At 46.6% G+C, this 15,969-nt stretch overlaps 1 long non-coding RNA gene across 1 annotated transcript in view; it reads right to left on the bottom strand.

Annotated features, from left to right (window-relative positions):
• Positions 1-360: 360 nt before the first annotated feature.
• Positions 361-15,969, bottom strand: part of LOC137090596 (uncharacterized) — a 31,818-nt gene continuing 16,209 nt past the window's right edge. Inside the window, exon 3 of the long non-coding RNA XR_010907913.1 lies at positions 361-469. This is a non-coding gene — a long non-coding RNA (uncharacterized lncRNA). The remainder of the gene's footprint in view (positions 470-15,969) is intronic.

Genomic DNA, 15,969 nt, shown 5'->3' with positions numbered 1-15,969 from the left:
ATCACAGCAGTGTTTCTCAGTCCTGGTGCTGAGTCTCCTCATAGAAAACACTTTACAGTTTTACCACAGAGAAGCATTTGCCATTCTTAAGTTAGGGTTAGTTTCAGGTTCAGGATGTGATATTAGAGATATTTCAGGTTTCACAGAGTCAGTAATCTGAAGGAAACAGAATCTGCAGCGATGAGCTTCTCCAGGAGCAGGACTGAGAAACACTGATCATCTGAACTGAACATCTCTGGAGAAGAGATTTCAAATCCGCAATAATGCTGAATCTAACCTGAGACCCCTGATCCTGAGACCCCTGATCCTGAGACCCCTGATCCTGAGATCCCTGATCCTGAGACTCCTGATCCTGAGACCCCTGATCCTGAGACCCCTGATCCTGAGACCCCTGATCCTGAGACCCCTGATCCTGAGACTCCTGATCCTGAGATCCAGCGGCTGGAGTTCGGCGAGACTTTATTGCCTTCTGTGTTCAAGACAAGACACATTTTTAGACAGTTATTTAAAGATGCAGCCAGGAGCCGTGTTTTCATTATTCTTCAAACTAAAATTGCGAATTGAAAATACACCCAATGGAAACGCGTCAATTTCGAAAACTGCAATGGAAACAGTTTTTCTGCATCTACTGGTCACCTAGCCTGACAAGCCAGACCCACATCAAGATGTTTGGTCTGGAAACACAGTCACAGATAGGCTGTGACCTATGACTTTTATTTTGGAGGACTGCTGAAGTGCATGGACACACATGAACAGTTTACACCAAAACCCACACACAATCTAGAAGCCGGCTAAATAGCATTAGTTATGCTAGATCTGCTTACTTTACTTTTCTGCTTATGTGGTGTCATATGCCATTTGTGTCCCTCTAATTGTGTTATATAATTATTTTGTTTTTTATATGTTGTTTTGTCTCAATAAATAATGCTTTGTTATATGATTTACTAGTGATGTTACGCCTGATACCGAGGCTTCGAAGCATGTGTCGAGAACGTCAGGCACCTCTCATCGGAGCTCTGTATCGAGGCTTGTATTGTTTTAGTGACGTGACGTCACTGATGACGTTTGAAGCCTCGTTTGAGTGCAGCGCTTCGAGAAAGGGTTCACTTTTGGAGGGATGCTTCGACTATATGACGTGTCAAACTACACAAGCACTACCACTGCCCTCTCTCAAGTCCACCCAATCTAAAGAACTCCATTTCCCTCTGTTAAACAAAAGTACTCCCCAGTTACAAAATTATGAAACCCTAAGCATAAATACATGAATGACTATAGAGGTATATATATAGCAGTACAATGTGACTAACCAGAATAATCAAGGTTTTTAGTATATTTTTTATTGTTACGTGGCAAACAAGTTACCAGTAGGTTCAGTAGATTCTCAGAAAACAAACAAGACCCAGCATTCATGATATGCACACTCTTAAGGCTGTGCAATTGGGCAATTAGTTGAATTAGTTGAAAGGGGTGTGTTCAAAAAAATAGCAGTGTCTACCTTTGACTGTACAAACTCAAAACTATTTTGTACAAACATTTTTTTTCTTCTGGGATTTAGCAATCCTGTGAATCACTAAACTAATATTTAGTTGTATGACCACAGTTTTTTAAAACTGCTTGACATCTGTGTGGCATGGAGTCAACCAACTTGTGGCACCTCTCAGCTGTTATTCCACTCCATGATTCTTTAACAACATTCCACAATTCATTCACATTTCTTGGTTTTGCTTCAGAAACAGCATTTTTGATATCACCCCACAAGTTCTCAATTGGATTAAGGTCTGGAGATTGGGCTGGCCACTCCATAACATTAATTTTGTTGGTTTGGAACCAAGACTTTGCCCGTTGACTAGTGTGTTTTGGGTCATTGTCTTGTTGAAACAACAGTTTCAAGGGCATGTCCTCTTCAGCATAGGGCAACATGACCTCTTCAAGTATTTTAACATATGCAAACTGATCCATGATCCCTGGTATGCGATAAATAGGCCCAACACCATAGTAGGAGAAACATGCCCATATCATGATGCTTGCACCTCCATGCTTCACTGTCTTCACTGTGTACTGTGGCTTGAATTCAGAGTTTGGGGGTCGTCTCACAAACTGCCTGTGGCCCTTGGACCCAAAAAGAACAATTTTACTCTCATCAGTCCACAAAATGTTCCTCCATTTCTCTTTAGGCCAGTTGATGTGTTCTTTGGCAAATTGTAACCTCTTCTGCACATGCCTTTTTTTTAACAGAGGGACTTTGCGGGGGATTCTTGAAAATAGATTAGCTTCACACAGACGTCTTCTAACTGTCACAGTACTTACAGGTAACTCCAGACTGTCTTTGATCATCCTGGAGGTGATCATTGGCTGAGCCTTTGCCATTCTGGTTATTCTTCTATCCATTTTGATGGTTGTCTTCCGTTTTCTTCCACGTCTCTCTGGTTTTGCTCTCCATTTTAAGGCATTGGAGATCATTTTAGCTGAACAGCCTATCATTTTTTGCACCTCTTTATAGGTTTTCCCCTCTCTAATCAACTTTTTAATCAAAGTACGCTGTTCTTCTGAACAATGTCTTGAACGACCCATTTTCCTCAGCTTTCAAATGCATGTTCAACAAGTGTTGGCTTCATCCTTAAATAGGGGCCACCTGATTCACACCTGTTTCTTCACAAAATTGATGACCTCAGTGATTGAATGCCACATTGCTATTTTTTTGAACACACCCCTTTCAACTAATTCAACTAATTGCCCAATTGCACAGCCTTAAGAGCGTGCATATCATGAATGCTGGGTCTCATTTGTTTTCTGAGAATCTACTGAACCTACTGGAAACTTGTTTGCCACGTAGCAATAAAAAATATACTAAAAACCTTGATTATTCTGGTTAGTCACATTGTACTGCTATTATTTTGAACAAGACTGTATATATATATCGTCTGAAGCAAATAAAAAGTGGGTGGGTGGGTAATTTATTTTTTACTACCGTTTAACGTTTGACGCCATATTTACATTAAATACAAATATACTGCCGTTTACTAAACGACTGATTGGAGAAGACAAAATTACGGAAATCACCAAGTTTTTAACCGTGACTATAGTGTAGCGGTAAAATGCATGACAAAGTTCAAGACGCAAATCAATCAGGGGTTCTAATTCGCCTGTAGCCACACTTGTTCTACTCCCTTTTCACATCACATATCGGAACGGCATTTATTTTTAATAAAAATGGAGAAAATATTAGAAAAGTGGAAATAAAGCATCTAACGTGTTTAATAATAAGTGGGGTTTTTTTTTTGGTTAGGGGTAGTTAAACAGACATGTACTGAATTAGAGACGATCAAAGTGAGTGGTCCAACATCGTTGGCCGTAAAAAGTGGGTGGGCCTTATATATATATATATATATATATATATATATATATATATATATATATATATATATATATATATATATATATATATATATATATATAATTGCCAATTGCCAAACCCATGTGCAGCAGAAGCCGCCATTTTTAAAGCTTCCCTTTGCCCAATAGGAAGGGCTCTACCATTTTCAGGTGACCTCACAGGGGGAAATCAACTAAACTAGAATTTCCCATGCATTTTTATTTGCAATGTTGCTATGAATTACTTTAATCAATAGTGTGATTCATATGTTTCATGTTAAAGCCATGTGTTATGTGTATTTGTATAGCTTTATCTTGCTTTAGAATTGCTCCACATGGTATGTTCTAAGTGGGAGGGGCCTAACTCTATAAAAGGTCTCCTGGTAGCCATTTTGAGGTTTTTGTTTTGCGTGTGGCAGTATCTGCTGTATTTCTGGGCCTGGATATAGGCATAGCCAGAATACATACGTGAACATATATATTTTTTTCTTTGACTTTATTGCTTTGCCTTGTTTTTGTCACTGTATATATTTTTGCGTTTTGCTTGGGAACCACAATTTTCGCACCAAAATAAACACCCTGGACTTTATATTCCTGTTCATCGTTATTTGAGTTTACACCTTCACTGCCGGTACACCCTAACACTCACCATTAACAGCTCAATCCGAGGGGCGGGATAAACGGTTGTCTTTCAAACGTCATTATGTTAAGCCCCGCTCACCGACTCTATACACGATGCGATTGGCCTGACCAGAGTTTGGCTTTTACAGCTCAGAAGTGTATTGAGAGTTGCTAGACGACACTCGCGGCAGATTAGATTCGCTGCCGGCCTGCCGCTAGGGTGCGTCTAGATTTCTAGGCTACAGGTCACCTGGTGTACGTAAAAGACAATCATTCTTTAAAGATGACGATGTGATAGACAGAAGACTAGAGTTCTTCATTAAACTCAGAATAGAGAAGATAATTACAGGAATACTGGATTCAAAACACAGAAGACCTGGACAAACACACACACCTCACACGTGCCGCTCAAGTAGACATGTGCCGATTTTCGATAATGCGATTTATCACGATAATGAATATGCACGATATTGTTATCGTGGGCACTTCAAAATATCGTAAATAATAATTTATTAACAATTTATATTTTTTTTTATAATGCATTCAAGAATACTTTGCCCATCAACTGTGTAAATGCTCAACACCGCTGTATTCTGCGTCAAAGGGACACGCGCTCAAATATAAACAAGCCCAACGTGCGTTTGCACACGACTGAACCGGTGAAGGAGACGCGCTGCTGAAGTGCCGCTCAGTGACAGCAGAGGGCGCTGATGAACTACAGAATGCGGCTGTTACCCCGGGAACCCCGCAAACAAACAAAAACCTTGTGTAGTTTTTTAAAAATCCATTCGTTTTCTCAATGTTGTTCATCAAGCACCAAATACTTAATAGGCTATTTATTTTCAAACTTAAACATTTTTATGTTTTAATCTGGACTACAACATGCCCTAATAATTAGAACATTCTGTTATTGTTCAGTATAACTTTGAGACATACAACTTCATTAGTTAACATGTTAATTCATTATTACCAAACTGACAATGAAAAATACTTATAAAGAATGAATCATTCTATGTTAATTTCTTAGTTACTGTTTAATAACATTAAAATCAAAATCAAAATAACTTTTTTAATGGACCTAAGATAAAACTAACAATGATCAGTATTTCTTAACTAACATTACCAAAAACATTATACTTTCTGTAACAAATGTAGCTATTGCTCAATCTTAGTGAATGCATTAAATAATGAGACCTTATTGTAATTTGTAAGCCTCCCTGTTGTTCTTTATAGCCTATTTTTTTTGCAATTTAATATGTTGTAATTCTGTAAAAAAATTGTACTTCTACAGCTCTGAAAAATATCAAGAGACCACTTAACATTGATTTCTCAATGAGGGGTCTCTTAATTTTTTTCCAGAGCTGTATATATTTTGGTGCATTATTGTATTTAAACATTCAGTTATTTTTGTTCTTACAAAAATAGTTCTTAAAGCTGTTATGCTATGGCAACACTTTTTTTTAGCAACTTATTTCAATATCGTGATAATATCGTATATCGTGATAAAACTTCATCAATTAATCGCAACATGAAAAATTGATATCGGCACATGCCTACGCTCAAGTATAAGGGGCTTTCCTTGCCATTAATGCTTGGACAACACACACGTCTCCTTCCATTAATAATAATGACCAGAGCGGTGGATGGGACATACAAACCCAACATATGGGGCATACATTTTGGAATAACTTATCGCAAGAGGAAACAAATACGTTTTAGCCGCATAACATCAGATAATGGAAACGCCATCATTTCGCAATAGACTTCAGTCAGAGCAGGCGCGTCGCTAGGCCCTTTTTAGGGTGGCTTCAGCCCCACTAACTTATGCCTCAGCCCCCCTAAAAAATATGTGATTAACCTTTAAAACATGGCGGGAGGCTTCGGCTTCGACCCGTCTTTTAGTCTGTGTGTTGAGTTCTTCAATCTGCAGCGTCACTGAGCGCGTCAAGTAAGATAAATGTAAGCAGCTAAACTAAACATTCATGTAGGCCTAATTAACGAAAAAGAAATATTAACAAAGCCACTTTCATCAGATTGATAATGAATGTGTATATATTGTAAATTAATATAATTACATTTGTAACCTTCAGTAAATAAATAAAAAAAAAACTCAGCTTTTTCAGCCTGTGGGCATAAGATTAGTAACGAATGTGTTAATATTGTGAATTAATTTAATAAACTTAAAACTTTAATAAACAGTAAATTAACGTGTCTAAGAAAATTATTCATAAAACATATAAATATCAGTATGTTACAATTTTTCTTGTCGCTTTGGTACATTTCTCAGATCAGAATTGAAATTCTCAAAACTACCTGTTCAATTCTCACATCATTGTGTCCAGTAGCAAAATAATTAAGACCTGATCCAAACAGTACCAACATGGCACAAAAAACAACAACAACAACATGTAGCCTAAGTGTGTGTGTGTGCGTGCATGTTTTTGTGACATGAGGACACAAATGTGTATATTGACATGGGTATGACATAGGTATTACAAGGAGAGGGTGAAATATGAGGACATTGGCCATGTCCCCACTTTTCAAAAGGCTTATAAATCATACAGGATGTTTTTTTTTAGAAAGTAAAAATGCAGAATGTTTCCTGTGATGGGTAGGTTTAGGGGCAGTGTAAGGGGATATAAAATACGGTTTGTACAGTATAAAAACCATTACACCTATGGAATGTCCCCATATGTCACAAAAACAAACGTGTGTGTGTGTGTGTTTGTGTGTGTGTGTGTGTGTGTGTGTGTGTCATTATTTCATTCATATCAAGAGGTGGCCAGGCTGGACCCTTTTAACAAGAGGTGTTTATTCAAGAGACACAATAGATTATTTTCAAACTTTGCAGTTTCTCTTTTGTCACCGCGCGGACGATGCGCATGCAACAGCGAATTGAGCGCTGGGAAAAAAAACATCAACTAGACCCCTTCTTTACGCACTTACTGCCAAAGGAGTACTTTAAAAGCTTGCGCACGCATCTCTGCGCGAGGCAGAAAGGAACGTAGAAAGTGAAGTATATCCGCGACTTATCAGTTGTGTTTCCAATTTGAGCTTGATCTTCAGAAATGCTTGGGAAAATGTAACGTTAGCTTGTGTGGACACTACCGCACTACTTGATCAACAGAAGAGCTTCGCTACTGAAAAGCTATTTGATTAATAAAACAGAGATGCTACCACCACGCTACTGAAAAATGTAGTTAAGCTAGTAGCGTCACTACTTGTAGCGACGCTACTGCCCAACACTGGTCTTTACATGCAAAATGGTTTTCATTATCATAATGTTATCATAATATGTCAAGCATATTTCTATACATTCTATTTTTCCATTAGACTTTCTTTCAAAATCTGTCCTGGATTGGTAAATTGCTCCCAGGTGAATCTTGACTTTCTCTAACGAAGGTGCTTCTCATAAAACATCAACTAGCAGGTGTATATATATATATTGAAGGATATTTTCATTTATTTCAAGGATATGTTCTTTATTTTCATGTAGTTGCATATTATGATATGAAGTATTAGTCATGTGGCATGTTATGATTCACAGTATAAAGTATTAAGTATACAGTATTAATTGTGTTTTTAACCATGAAGTATTAATGATTGAGTCTGATGTTCATTACGAATTGAATTGTTCTTCAATTTGCTTATGATGATTTAACTTACAAATGTGCAGAAGATTAGGGAATGTGCTGAGATTTTTGCAGGACGCTATAAAGAGTGTGCAACGAAACTAAAGATAAGGATAGGTGGTACGTCATGGTACGAGGTGTGTGTGTTAACCTATGTTCATAGAAATGCTGCCAGGAGACTGATGACGCAGGACACCCCAATTGGAGGAGACAGTACAGAGGGAGAAGGGGACGAAGAACAAGAATATAAAATATGCATGATAAAGTTGTGAAATTTATTCAAGAGAAGCCATAGTGAAGTCATCAGGATTTTCCTGATGCTGGTTTTTGCTGGTCTGGATCCTGAGCTCAGAAACCTTTTTTTACTCGCTGTTACTTTAATAAATGTATACTTTTGATTGATAACTCGACTCCTGGCCGATCATTGAACTTGGGGAGGACTTTGGGGGGTAAAGTCCAACTATATATATACAGCACCGCATGTACAGTTTTTCCTCTGTTCACATTTCTTCTTTAGGTTTTTTGTTGTTGTTGTTGTGTGCTATTCAGTGCTGTCTTTTCATTTTCAAATCATCATGTCAAATCATCATTTTTTTCAAATCTCAATGACATGTTCTGTCAATTAAATACATTACAAACAGTAAGAGTGTAAATTTGAATCTTTTCCATTGTCTTGCAATTACACTCACACTCACACATACACTAAGATGTAACTTACTGTAAGTGGCCACTTGGGGCCGCTAGAAGTAATTAATGCACAGTCAGGTCATTCATGTCACTGGGTTTGAGGCTGTGAACCCCGGAACCTGTATAGGTGATCAATAGTTCCCTTTCAGTCGGTCACGTTCGACGTACGTCAGAACTGAACCGACGAATTGGGATCTGCCCTCAGAGACCTATCCACTTCAAGTGTGTAAAAACGAGCCAATCGGAGATTGGCATGTGATCCACACATTCCACGCTCCGCCCCGCAGCGCGGGTATAAATAGGAAGTGGAATGGTAGATCAAATGCTTTCAACTTCGGAGCCGAACAGTTCAGTACTGTTTCCACGAAGAGTGTTAAAGACAAGCTGAGTCTTGGAGAAAAGGAGGAACTGCCAGTGCGGTTGTCATAGCGCTTCTCAGCGAGTGACCGTATATTGTTGCAATCGCTTGCATTCAAAAAGAGCTTCCAAACTGTTGGTTCGCTGGGCGTTTTCCTGAAAAACATTTGAGTGTCACACGCAGGCTTGCACTGTGGACTGCGTGCTGACCGCGGTCATCTCCCTGAGTGCTTCAGCACAAACTAAAAGAGCAGTTTCCATCCTAAAAGAGCAACACGGTTTGACCCTGCGTCTTTTTCAAGATGTCATTCAAACCGTGTGTTTCTGGGTGCAGTCGCTTTCTGTCCCCGCTTGACGGTCACGTTCGTTGTCTCTCGTGTCTGGGCACTCAGCACGCGGAGGCTGCGTTCGTGAATGACTCATGTTCCCACTGCGGGAACATGACCATCGCAGTGTTGCGGTCCAGACTCCAATACCTCAAGGCAGGTGGAGCACCCTCGCGCATCCCCCGGTCTAGCGGTCCTTCTGCGCCTAAGCAGAGGGCGGCTACTCTGGCTGATGACTTGGGTGGGGACCTGAGGGTGACGGTCAGGGCAAACCCGCCGGGTCATATGGCTCCTCGGGCCCCTCCCCCCTCCGCTGCGCCGGTGGAGTTTCCCGAGGAGCGTGCTGACCTCTCACGTGGAGTGCCAGCCGTTTCCTTCGGGGCTCCGGCGGAAGACAGGATGTCGGTCGCTGCATCGGGGGACGAGCTAATGGGCTCTGAGGATGAGGATTCGGCTGCGCTGCCCCCTTCGGGTGTGACAGCGTTGCCCGAGTCTGACCCAGAGCTTACGGCTATGCTTTCCCGGGCCGCCGCATGCGTAGGGCTCGAGTGGAACCCTCCACCGTGTCCCGAACCTTCGCGGTTGGACGATTGGTTTCTCGGGACGGCCCGTGCTGGTTCTCAGCGCCCCGCCCCGGTGCCTTTCTTCCCGGAAGTGCATCAGGAGATCTCGAAGTCGTGGGCAGCGCCGTATAGCGCTCGCTCGCGATCGACGGACTCCTCCGTCCTCACCTCCCTTGATGGCGGTGCGGTGAAGGGTTACGTGGGAATCCCTCCGGTCGAGCGGTCAGTGGCGATGCATCTGTGTCCCAAGACCGCTGCGGACTGGCGTGGTGCCCCGCGTCTCCCCTCCCGGGCGTGTAAGTTCTCGTCCGGGCTAACCGGCAAGGCTTACACAGCCTGTGGAGAAGCTGCATCGGCTTTGCATGCCATGGCGCTCCTGCAGGTCTACCAGGCCAAAGCGCTCATGGAACTGCACGAGGGAAGTTCCGACCAGGGCATTATGCAGGAACTGCGTGCGGCGACGGACCTCGCTCTCCGAGCGACGAAAGTCACTGCACGCTCCCTGGGTCGGGCGATGTCCACTCTGGTGGTCCAGGAACGCCACCTGTGGCTGAACCTGGCAGATATGCGTGAAGCGGACAAGGTCCGCTTCCTGAACGCCCCTATCTGTCAGGCCTGCCTCTTCGGCGACGCCATCGAGGACTTTGCCCAGCAGTTCTTGGTGGCCCAGAAGAAGACGGTGGCTATCAGGAACATCCTGCCCCGGCGACCTGCTGCTGCCTCCACCCAGTCGCCGGCCGCAGCTCCCCCGCCTGCTCGTCGCCGAGGGCGTCCCCCGGCGTCCGCCTCCGCCCCTGCCAAGCCAAAGCAGCAGCCTCCACAGGCCAAGCAGGGTGCCGGGCGCAAGGGTGGCGCCCAACCTGTCCAGACCGCTAAGCCTGCCGGCAAGCGCAAGGGGAAGCGGTCCTGAGACAGGCAGCCCAGGGAGGACAGGAGCTGCTCTTCGGGAGATGATGTCCGCATCCCTCCCACACCCCCCGGAGGAGGACCGGGGGGTCCCGACTGGTCCAATACATCTGCCGCCAGCTCTCCGGAGCTCGGCGGTACCCACATATTCACTAAAAGAGCAGTTTCCTATCCCCCTGGGCCCCAAGAGGGTCAGGGTGGCAGTTCACGACGCCTCCGGGCTTTGTCTCTCCCTCCCTCCCCTCCCCTCGCCAGGGGGCAGCAGAGTGGGCTCCGAGGACGCCTCCGGGCCTTCTCACCCACTCTCTGCCTCTCCCGGGAAAGCTCAGACAACACTCTGGGCCGCCCACGGGCCTCCCGAGTCGGGTCTGAGCATCCCACCTGTCTGCCTCCGGGCAGCGAGCAGTCGAGCGGGCTCCGAGGACGCCTCCGGGCCTTCTCACCCGCTCCCTGCTCGCACCAGGAGAGCTCGCGCGACACTCTGGGCCGCCTCCGGGCCTCCCGAGTCGAGCCAGAGCTCTCCGTTGCGCTGCCCCACCCCGGGCATGTCTGTGGTGCCGTTGGTCCCGCTGGTACGGTCCCTGGGAGCGTGGCTACAGCTCCCTCGACCGTCCCGTTGGCTCATCCGTACCATCAGACTCGGCTACGCGATTCAGTTCGCGCGCCGGCCACCCAAGTACAAGGGCATCCTCTTCACCTCAGTGCGAAGCAGCGATGCTCAAGTCTTGCGGTCAGAGATCGAGGTCCTACTGGCGAAGGACGCGAACGAGCCGGTTCCTCCAGCCAAGATGAAGACAGGGTTCTACAGCCCTTACTTCATCGTGCCCAAGAAAGGGGGTGGGCTCCGGCCAATCCTGGACCTGCGCGTCCTGAATCGGGCCCTACACAAGCTCCCGTTCCGGATGTTAACGCAGAAACGCATTTTCCAATGCATCCGTCCCCAGGATTGGTTTGCAGCGATCGACCTGAAGGACGCGTACTTTCATGTCTCTATACTCCCTCGACACAGACCGTTCCTACGCTTTGCGTTCGAGGGGAAGGCATACCAGTACAAGGTCCTGCCCTTCGGGCTGTCCCTGTCGCCTCGCGTCTTTACGAAGGTCGCGGAGGCAGCCATTGTTCCACTCCGAGAACGCGGCGTTCGCATCCTCAACTATCTCGACGACTGGCTCATTCTCGCCCAGTCTCGGGAGCAGTTGTGCGAACACAGGGACATGGTGCTCAGTCACCTCAGCCAGTTGGGCCTTCGGGTCAACCGAGAGAAGAGCAAGCTCTGTCCTACGCAGAGAATCTCTTACCTCGGTATGGAGCTGGATTCGGTCAGCCAGACTGCGCGCCTCACGGAGGAGCGAGTCAGGTCGGTGTTGAACTGCTTGAATATGTTCAAAGGCAGAACAGCGGTCCCACTGAAACTTTTTCAGAGGCTCCTGGGGCATATGGCATCCGTAGCCGCGGTCACGCCGCTCGGATTGCTTCATATGAGACCGCTCCAACACTGGCTTCATGGCCGAGTCCCGAGGTGGGCGTGGCAGAGCGGCCAGTACCGGGTCCCAGTGACTCCTTACTGCCGCCAAACCTTCAGCCCGTGGTCCAACGCTTCGTTTCTCCGGGCCGGGGTGCCCCTAGAACAAGTGTGCAGGCATGCTGTGCTGTTCACGGATGCCTCATCCACGGGTTGGGGGGCCACGTACAACGGGCATGCAGTTGCGGGTCTGTGGACGGAACCGCAATTGCATTGGCATATCAATTGCCTCGAGTTGCTAGCAGTACACTTGGCACTGCGCCGCCTCAAGGGGCCGCTACGTGGCAAGCATGTACTGGTCCGTACGGACAGCACGGTGGCCGTTGCATACATCAACCGTCAGGGTGGTCTACGCTCCCGTCGCCTGTTCCAACTCGCCCGCCACCTGCTCCTGTGGAGTCAGAAGCATCTGAGGTCGCTTCGGGCCATGCATGTCCCTGGTGCGCTGAACCAGACAGCCGACGAGCTCTCTCGGCAGCCAGCACCTCCGGGAGAATGGCGACTCCACCCCCAGGCGGTCCAGCTGATATGGGACCAGTTCGGAGCCGCACAGGTAGACCTGTTTGCCTCTCCGGACTCGACCCATTGCCAGTGGTACTATTCCCTGACCGGGGGTACCCTCGGCACAGATGCACTGGCGCACAGCTGGCCCCGGGACCTACGCAAGTATGCGTTTCCCCCAGTGAGCCTTCTTGCACAGACCCTGTGCAAAGTCAGGGAGGACGAGGAGCAGGTCTTGTTAGTTGCGCCGTATTGGCCCAACCGGACCTGGTTCCCAGAACTTACTCTCCTCGCGACAGCCCCTCCTTGGCCCATTCCCCTGAGGAAGGACCTTCTTTCTCAGGGACGGGGCACTCTATGGCACCCGCGTCCAGACCTCTGGAATCTTCATGTCTGGTCCCTGGACGGGACGCGGAGGTTCTAGATGGACTACCACAAGCAGTCGTAGATACCATCTCTTCAGCTAGAGCCCCCTCTACGAGGCGCCTCTATGTACTGAAGTGGAACCTGTTCGTTGAGTGGTGCTCTTCCCACCGGGAAGACCCCCGAAGGTGTTCGATTGGTGTTGTGCTTTCCTTCCTGCAAGATGGGTTGGAGCAAAGGCTGTCTCCCTCCACCCTCAAAGTGTACGTCGCCGCAATAGCGGCGTATCACGACGCAGTCGAAGGTAAGTCCGTGGGAAAGCACGACCTAATCGTCAGGTTCCTCAGAGGTGCGAGGAGACTAAATCCTCCTCGTCCATCCTCGATACCCTCTTGGGACTTAGCTCTAGTGCTCAGAGCACTTCAGAGCCCTCCCTTCGAGCCTTTGGAGTCTATTGAGATTAAAATCCTGTCAATGAAGACAGTGCTCTTGACTGCATTGGCCTCTATCAAGAGGGTAGGGGACCTGCACGCACTTTCGGTCAGCGAATCGTGCCTAGAGTTCGGGCCTGGTAACTCTCACGTTGTCCTGAGACCCAGGCCCGGATACGTGCCCAAGGTTCCTACCACTCCCTTCCGGGACCAGGTGGTGAACCTGCAAGCGCTGCCTTCGGAGGAGGCAGACCCAGCCCTGGCTTTGTTGTGTCCGGTCCACGCTCTTCGCACTTACATTGACCGGACCCAAAGCTTTCGGACCTCAGAGCAACTCTTCGTCTGTTACGGAGGCCAGCAGAAGGGAAAGGCTGTCTCCAAGCAGAGGTTAGCCCACTGGATAGTGGATGCTATAGTCTTGGCTTACCAGTCCCAAGACGTGCCTTGCCCGTTCGGTGTAAGAGCACACTCCACTAGGAGTGTTTCTTCTTCCTGGGCGCTGGCTCAAGGCGCCTCGCTGACAGACATTTGTAGAGCTGCGGGCTGGGCGACACCTAACACGTTTGCTAGGTTTTATAGCTTACGTGTAGAGCCGGTATCTTCCCGCATCCTCGCCCCTGGTGGCCAGGAGCGCTAAGTGCCCGTTCTAAGTGTCGGCTTGCAACGCCACTCCCGCCCTCTGGGCCGGATACGTGCGTTTATTGTCTCCAGTTGTGTTCCCCGGGAAACCGGCTAACCCTGTCGAGCTCCTCCGTCACCCCATGCGGTGTCAGACGTTGCGGACCGTCTGACGCTAGGCCTGCACCCGTATGCTTGTGGAACGTGGTTGTAGGCTGGGTTCCATATGTAGCGGTTCCCTCACGGCAACCCCATATGTGTATTCGTCCACGGTATCAGCTACCCTTCGGGCTAGCCCCGTGTCTTTCCCTCGACAGAGCCCGCTCTGTCGTCTCTGGGCGTGTTCTTTCCCCCCTTCAATTAGGTTGGAACCACCCCAGAGACTGCCATATGTTGCACTACCCTGCCAGGTTAGTCCTTATGTGTATTCCGCCACCTCTCCTTCCCTGAAGGACGTGGCCCCGCAGCGTACCTCTTCCGAGAGGGCACGCTTCCCAGCGGTCTATGGTCACTCTAAGTGGGTCTTGCAGAAACAGCAGTGACTGACCTCCCTGCTTGGAGCCCTGACTTCCGTACCATACTAGACGGTCCAGTGCGCTCAAGCAGGACGCTGGAAGGGCCAGCATCCTGGTGTTTTCCAAAGGGATCCCAATTCGTCGGTTCAGTTCTGACGTACGTCGAACGTGACCGACTGAAAGGGAACGTCTCGGTTACGTATGTAACCCTCGTTCCCTGAAGGAGGGAACGGAGACGTACGTCCCGTCGCCAGGAGCTGTGCTTCAGCTAGGAGCCCAGTCACGTATTCGGCTCCTCAGTTGAAAAAAGCATTTGATCTACCATTCCACTTCCTATTTATACTCGCGCTGCGGGGCGGAGCGTGGAATGTGTGGATCACATGCCAATCTCCGATTGGCTCGTTTTTACACACTCGAAGTGGATAGGTCTCTGAGGGCAGATCCCAATTCGTCGGTTCAGTTCTGACGTACGTCTCCGTTCCCTCCTTCAGGGAACGAGGGTTACATACGTAACCGAGACGTTTTTCTCTCATCTTTTCCCATGCCAGATTTACTAATCCCAAATTCAGTGAAATGTAAGTTAACCCATGTGCTGTTTTCTCTGTAAAATTGAGTTGTATTTCCTTTCTTTCATTGTTCTGTGAAGTTACATTGTTATATGTCTACATTTGTGTGCTGTTTTAGTTCAGAGATCATCAAGCTAACTCAGGAAAGCAGTCAGTATAAAGTTTGCACCCTTGGTGAGCGGAGCGAGGTGTGTATTATTTGACTCCATATACAAGAGACTGAAAGGCTTTAATGACGTAAAATGTCTACATTTACTGTTGTGAAAATTGGTTTGTTGTATAAGCCTATCTTGCAAGCTAAAGTTGCATATGTGATACCTGAGTAAATTATTGTATTCAAAGAGCTTTAAAGGGCATTTAATGTATACTACAACTCTACAAATGCATGATTATGCACTGTAAAATTGGGTGAAGATTTATTTGTAAATTTGTGATGCCAAAGGTTTTTTAACCAGCTATTTGTGTGTTTACTTATAGTTTTCACGGTGCTTATGCTGATAACTGAAGAATAAAAACAATTGCACCCGTTCGAGACTCTCTGCTATTATTAAATATACAGTGAAAACTCGCCGCTGGGTCATCCACTAACGTTGACGTCTTCATCAGCCAGTGGACACAAGATCATCTGATGTTCTGCACGTCAATATATGGATGCCACAGCTGCAGTGAGAGACTTTACTGACTATCTAAGTGGGTAAAACAAATCACAGATACATACAGGAGCACTACATTGAAGTCAACGTGGTAAAGAGACTATGTGCTCAGTTAATTCATCACATGGGACATTGGACATCTAGAGAAATCAAGAACCACCATATCCTAAAGAATTCTAAGGAGGGTTTGAATGTGTGATACAAAATACTGTAAATGCTAAATCTGTATGGTTGATAAGTACAAAGTCTAAGCGTGTGCTAAGGTCATTGTCATCTCACAAGATCTTAATTCCTGAACCTAACAATATCTAAGGGGTGTAATCGTCTTACTGTAGA

Source organism: Pseudorasbora parva, chromosome 2 (assembly GCF_024679245.1).
Source record: "Pseudorasbora parva isolate DD20220531a chromosome 2, ASM2467924v1, whole genome shotgun sequence".
NCBI classification, from domain to species: Eukaryota; Metazoa; Chordata; class Actinopteri; order Cypriniformes; family Gobionidae; genus Pseudorasbora; species Pseudorasbora parva.
Note: the sequence above shows the minus strand (reverse complement) of the source record. Positions and strands in the feature narration are given on the sequence as shown.